Here is a 6,000-nt window from a genome sequence, read left to right as displayed (position 1 = left end):
CCCAATTAAAAAGAGGGACGGGACCCGAAGGTTTCAAGCCAACGGGGCCAGGGACACACACAGTATACAGTGTATGGAGGAAGGCTCCAGTCCACCACAGAATCACTGAAAGGGACCACCGCACGTGCAGTCACCGAGTGCAGCAGTACCAAGAGACTTTGTTTACCTCAGAGTCTGTGTCCACTGAATGCGTCATCACACCTGAGTGAGTACCCTGGCCCCCAGCGTCCTGCCGGCCCTATATCAATATAGGCTGTTCCTACCTATTCCCTACCCTGAGTCCCGGGGCCCCTACCTGCGGAGGGAATCACCACCAGGCTGCCCCAACACCATCAGCCCCGGCACTCCCATACAGCAGCGGCGGTATTCCTTATTACCGCACACCGCAGGTGGCGTCACAAATATTCTCCCCCGTAAAAAACCTTTTTGTTTTTCATCAAAGTGTCTGCCGAGCAGTCCGACTGCTGCTAGGGCGTCACACCTGCGCATTTGTGTTTAACGTCGCGCATGTGCAGAACGGAGAAAAGGCTGCGCTCACTTCCTAATGAAAGGGAGTGAGACGCATCTGGGAAGGGAAGGGAAAAGATTAGGGTTTGGGGATGATGAAAGGGCTTTCTACGGGCAAGGATGGCAAAGGGTGGCAGTGACGGAAAGTCAGGCAGCCTGTCCTGTCCTGTCCTGTCCGTCCGTCTTTTTGTATCATGAATTGGAAAGACTGCAAGGGGGAGGGGAGGTGCTTGTGTCCAAAAGGAGGAGTTATTCAGATTCATTGCAGTGGGCGGCGGCTGCAAAAAGCACCATTCTTCTTGTTTTTGCTCTGCAAAACAGCCTTTTCAAGGGTTGGCTTGGTGACAAAATGTCTTCTGTAGGCGTGGGTTTGTCTCCCTCTCCCTAAGATGTGTCCGGTATAGGCCAGGGTGCCACTCAAGGCCGTAACCAATTCGGGTTATAGCTTCTCGGCCTTTTGGCTAAGATCAAGTGTAGTTTCGGAGGACGCTACCTTGGTCGGTACTGGAAGGTGCCTGGGATTGCACGTCTGCCGGCCTTGAGGAAGTGTGTGCGCCTTCTGGTGACACATAGCCCTCTTGTGCCTGGACGGTTCCCAGGCAACGGGAGGCGATCACCTTTGTTATTTTGAAGTCCTACTGATAAACAGAAAAAAAAAAAAATTTAAATCTGTTCTTATCAGTTTAATATCTGATACGTCCCCTCTCTGGGGACCATATATTAAATGGATTTTTAGAACAAGGAGATGGAAATAATCTTGCTCTGTCCACTGCACGCATTGACCTGGTATTGCAGTACCTCCAGGACCGGTGCACCCCTTCTTAACCCAGTTTCCAAAAGCAGAACTCAATTCACCTGATTCAAATGAGCCCCATTAGTGAATTGAAAGAAAGCAAAAACTTTATATGCACCTCAATTTGGCCAATTCACTTTTCACACTTTCACCCTTTTTTTTATCTTTCACACCTTTTACTTGCTTTATTGATGCAAAAAGCTGTGCCAAATAGCAAACTCATCTCCACTCAACTTGACCAACTCTGCTATGTCCCGTGCAGTATCTTATTCTCAGTCTTATCTAGATCATTTGCAATTGAATAGAATAGATCCCTTTTGGCTACTTATGACTGTGTAAAATATGTAGTTTTACTGGGCTGGGATGAGAGAATCCATTGAAGCATGGTGTAGGGATTGTGGTTCCTGTGTGCTAAGAAGAGAGGCTGGCACCAGCCAGAAAGCCCCATTGCAGCCAATAATCACTTAATAACTTTTTCAACTTGTCATCATATGGGAGGCCCCGTTGTTGGTAGACTTGCACCTTCTCAGTGAATGGCCGGTGAAATGCAGGCAACTCGATCTCTTCGAGGTCATCATCCTCTGGCCCCTCTTCCGACAGGTGGGGCATCCGGGAGAGTGCATTGGCATTGACGTTGGTACGGCCGGCCCAGTACTTGATGGTGAAATCGTAGTTGGCTAACCTGGTCACCCACCGCTGCTCCAACGCGCCCAGCTTGGCCGTATCTAGATGGGTCAGCAGGTTATTGTCTGTGTACGCGGTGAACTTGGCTGCTGCCAGGTAATGGCGGAACCGCTCGGTGATAGCCCACACCAGTGCCAAGAGCTCAAGCTTGAAGGAGATGTAGTTCTCAGGGTTCCTCTCAGTCGGTCGGAGTTTTCGGCTAGCATAAGCTATTACCTTTTCCCTTCTGTCTTGGACCTGGGATAGAACAGCCCCCAAGCCCACATTGCTGGCGTCGGTGTAGAGGATGAATGGGCGGCTGTAGTCAGGGTACGCTAGGATTTCCTCTCCGGTCAGGGCTGTTCTCAGTTGGCGGAAGGATTCCTCATGCTTTTCTTCCCACTCCAATGGGGCTACTAGGGATCTACCACCCTTGGTCTGTCCTACGAGGAGGTCTTGCATGGGGGCAGCAATCTTTGTGTACCCCTTAATGAAGCGACGGTAATATCCCACCAGGCCCAGAAACTGCCTCACTTCCCTCACTGTGGTCGGTCTCGGCCAGTCTTGGATGGCGGTGATCTTCTCGGGGTTGGGGGCGACACCTTCCGCACCAACCACATGTCCTAGGTACTGCACTCTGGGTTTCAGCAGATGACACTTTGAGGGCTTCAACTTCATCCCATACTTGGCAAGGGACGCGAACACCTCGGCTAGGTGCTCCAGGTGGGCTTCATACGTCTGTGAGTACACAATCACATCATCCAAGTACAGCAAAACGGTCCCATAGGCAGTCTTCTCTCGGTCTTCCGGTGCCACGGCCACCTGCCAGTACCCGCTGGTGAGGTCAAGGGTGGAGAAGTAGTTAGCGGTTCTCAGCGAGGCCAGGGACTCTTTGATGCGGGGCAGAGGGTAAGCATCCTTATGCGTTATCTGGTTAATCTTCCGGTAATCCACACACATCCGCATGGTGCCATCCTTCTTCTTAACCAGCACCAACGGAGCGGCCCAGGGACTACAGCTGTCCCTAATAACCCCTGCCTCCTTCATGTTCCTCAACATGTCTTTGGCGCATTGGTAGTGCGCAGGGGGAATAGGCCTGTATCTCTCTTTAATAGGGGAGTGTGTACCGGTAGGGATGTGGTGTTGAACCCCTTTAATCTGCCCAAAATCTAGAGGGTGCTTGCTAAAAACCCGCTCATACTCCTGTACCACCCGGTATACCCCTTCCTTGTGGTGTATGGGGGTATCATCAGTGCCGACATGTAGCTCTCGATACCACTCGCCTAACTCCCCCAGGGATGAGTGGGAACCGGCAGCAGGCGGTGTGACCGGGGGAACGGCTTCATGGATCGTGTGGGGATCTAGAGTGAGCAATTTGGCAAGGGTAGCGTACCGGGTGGTGCATGAATGCACACATATTGGTTTTATAATCTTATTGTATTACTTTATATTCTTATTTCACTTGTGCATATCTCCACCATAATCCTGGCTAAGAAATATAGCTTTTTTTGGGGTACACAGGTAGTAAGGTCTTCTTTCTATTTCTTTAGGGGTGATATAGCCTGGTGGAACTCTAGACCTCTAACATTATATATGCACCCTTTTTCTTTATGGTTCTTGGACACCTTATAACATTCTTCCATACATATATATCTTTCTCATAAATTATAAATAATTAGGCATTTTTATATATTTTATTTACATTTTCATAAATAACTTTTTACAAAGCATGGGGGACATTCTCACATACATATAATTTTCATGTACGCATTCTGAAAATTTACGCATAAACCGTACACACTCCTTTTTGTAACAATTTCTATAACTCATTCGCTGAACTCTCATCCCGGATATTCATTCTTACACCGAATTTCCTGTTATAACACAACATTCATGATTTTTATTCAATTTATTTTTATTTTTTAGGTTTATTAGTAGTGATGAGCGAGTACTAAAAAGCTCGGGTGCTCGAAGCTCGGGCCGAGCCTCCCAAGATACTCGTGTACTCGGCCCGAGCACCGAGCCCAATGTTATCCTATGGGAGACCCGAGTATTTTTGTGAAATGACCACCGGCAGCATGTAGAAACCCTAAAAATGGCACAAAAGTCTCCGAAGAGTGCTCAAATGACATGGCAACAGCATGGGGAAGACCCCTTGAAGCATTTATCACTCAAAAGTCACAGCTGTGAATAATTTTGTCCGCGTTTTACGCCATTTTTACGGACTCACCAGAAAACCTTCCAAAATGACACCAAAATGATTTTTCATAGCGGAAATGTTAAGGGCACATACCCAATAGTGAGATAAAGCTAATGTATGTTACTTTTTGAGATCAATACATGAAAGATTTTACGTAAAACATTGTGTGGCACTCCGATGTCCCTGAGAAGAGACGTACATAAAGGCCTCTGAGTCTAATGTGCCCATTTTGAGGAACTGAGTCTTTGTAGTATTTTCCTTTGCCAGGGCAGTCCAAAATTGTGAGGTTCACCAATGCCCCTGCATACAGACGTGCATGATGGCCTGTAAACCTGAAGTGCCCATTGTAAGGAAGTGGGTCTATTGTAGTATAACCCTTAGGCAGGGCAGCCAAAAATTGGGAGGCTCCACGTTGTCCCTGGATAGAGACGTGCATGAGGGCCTCAAAACATTAAGTGTCCAGTGTCAGGAAGTGGGTGTATTATAGTATAGCCCTTAGGCAGGGCAGCCAAAAATTGGGAGGCTCCACGTTGTCCCTGGATAGAGATGTGCATGAGGGCCTGTAAACCTGAAGTGCCCATTGGAAGGAAGTGGGTCTTTTGTAGCATAGCCCTTTGGCAGGGCAGCCAAAAATTGGGAGGCTCCACGTTGTCCCTGGATAGAGACGTGCATGAGGGCCTGTAAACCTGAAGTGCCCATTGGAAGGAAGTGGGTCTTTTGTAGTATAGCCCTTTGGCAGGGCAGCCAATAATTGGGAGGCTCCACGTTGTCCCTGGATAGAGACATGCATGAGGGCCTCAAAACATTAAGTGTCCATTGTCAGGAAGTGGGTGTATTATAGTATAGCCCTTAGGCAGGGCAGCCAAAAATTGGGAGGCTCCACGTTGTCCCTGGATAGAGACGTGCATGAGGGCCTGTAAACCTGAAGTGCCCATTGGAAGGAAGTGGGTCTTTTGTAGTATAGCCCTTTGGCAGGGCAGCCAAAAATTGGGAGGCTCCACGTTGTCCCTGGATAGAGACGTGCATGAGGGCCTCAAAACATTAAGTGTCCATTGTCAGGAAGTGGGTGTATTATAGTATAGCCCTTTGGCAGGGCAGCCAAAAATTGGGAGGCTCCACGTTGTCCCTGGATAGAGACGTGCATGAGGGCCTCAAAACATTAAGTGTCCATTGTCAGGAAGTGGGTGTATTATAGTATAGCCCTTAGGCAGGGCAGCCAAAAATTGGGAGGCTCCACGTTGTCCCTGGATAGAGACGTGCATGAGGGCCTCAAAACATTAAGTGTCCATTGTCAGGAAGTGGGTCTTTTGTAGTATAGCCCTTTGGCAGGGCAGCCAAAAATTGGGAGGCTCCACGTTACAACGACAGGAGACCCGCTCCTTTGCAATGGGAACAATGTTTTGAGGCCCTCATGCACGTCTCTATGCAGGGACAACGTGGAGCCTCCCAATTTTTGGCTGCCCTGCCAAAGGGCTATACTATAATACACCCACTTCCTGACAATGGACACTTAATGTTTTGAGGCCCTCATGCACGTCTCTATCCAGGGACAACGTGGAGCCTCCCAATTTTTGGCTGCCCTGCCAAAGGGCTATACTACAAAAGACCCACTTCCTGACAATGGACACTTAATGTTTTGAGGCCCTCATGCACGTCTCTATCCAGGGACAACGTGGGGCCTCCCAATTTTTGGCTGCCCTGCCTAAGGGCTATACTATAATACACCCACTTCCTGACAATGGACACTTAATGTTTTGAGGCCCTCATGCACGTCTCTATCCAGGGACAACGTGGAGCCTCCCAATTTTTGGCTGCCCTGCCAAAGGGCTATACTACA

At 48.7% G+C, this 6,000-nt stretch overlaps 1 pseudogene; it reads left to right on the top strand.

Moving 5' to 3' along the window:
* The first annotated feature begins 1,119 nt into the window (after nucleotides 1-1,119).
* Nucleotides 1,120-1,327, top strand: LOC142288278 (U2 spliceosomal RNA; annotated as a pseudogene).
* Nucleotides 1,328-6,000: the final 4,673 nt, after the last annotated feature.

This window comes from Anomaloglossus baeobatrachus, unplaced genomic scaffold (assembly GCF_048569485.1).
Source record: "Anomaloglossus baeobatrachus isolate aAnoBae1 unplaced genomic scaffold, aAnoBae1.hap1 Scaffold_81, whole genome shotgun sequence".
In the NCBI taxonomy this organism is placed as follows: domain Eukaryota; kingdom Metazoa; phylum Chordata; class Amphibia; order Anura; family Aromobatidae; genus Anomaloglossus; species Anomaloglossus baeobatrachus.
The sequence above is the reverse complement of the archived record's forward strand: the minus strand, read 5'-3'. Positions and strand labels throughout refer to the sequence as shown.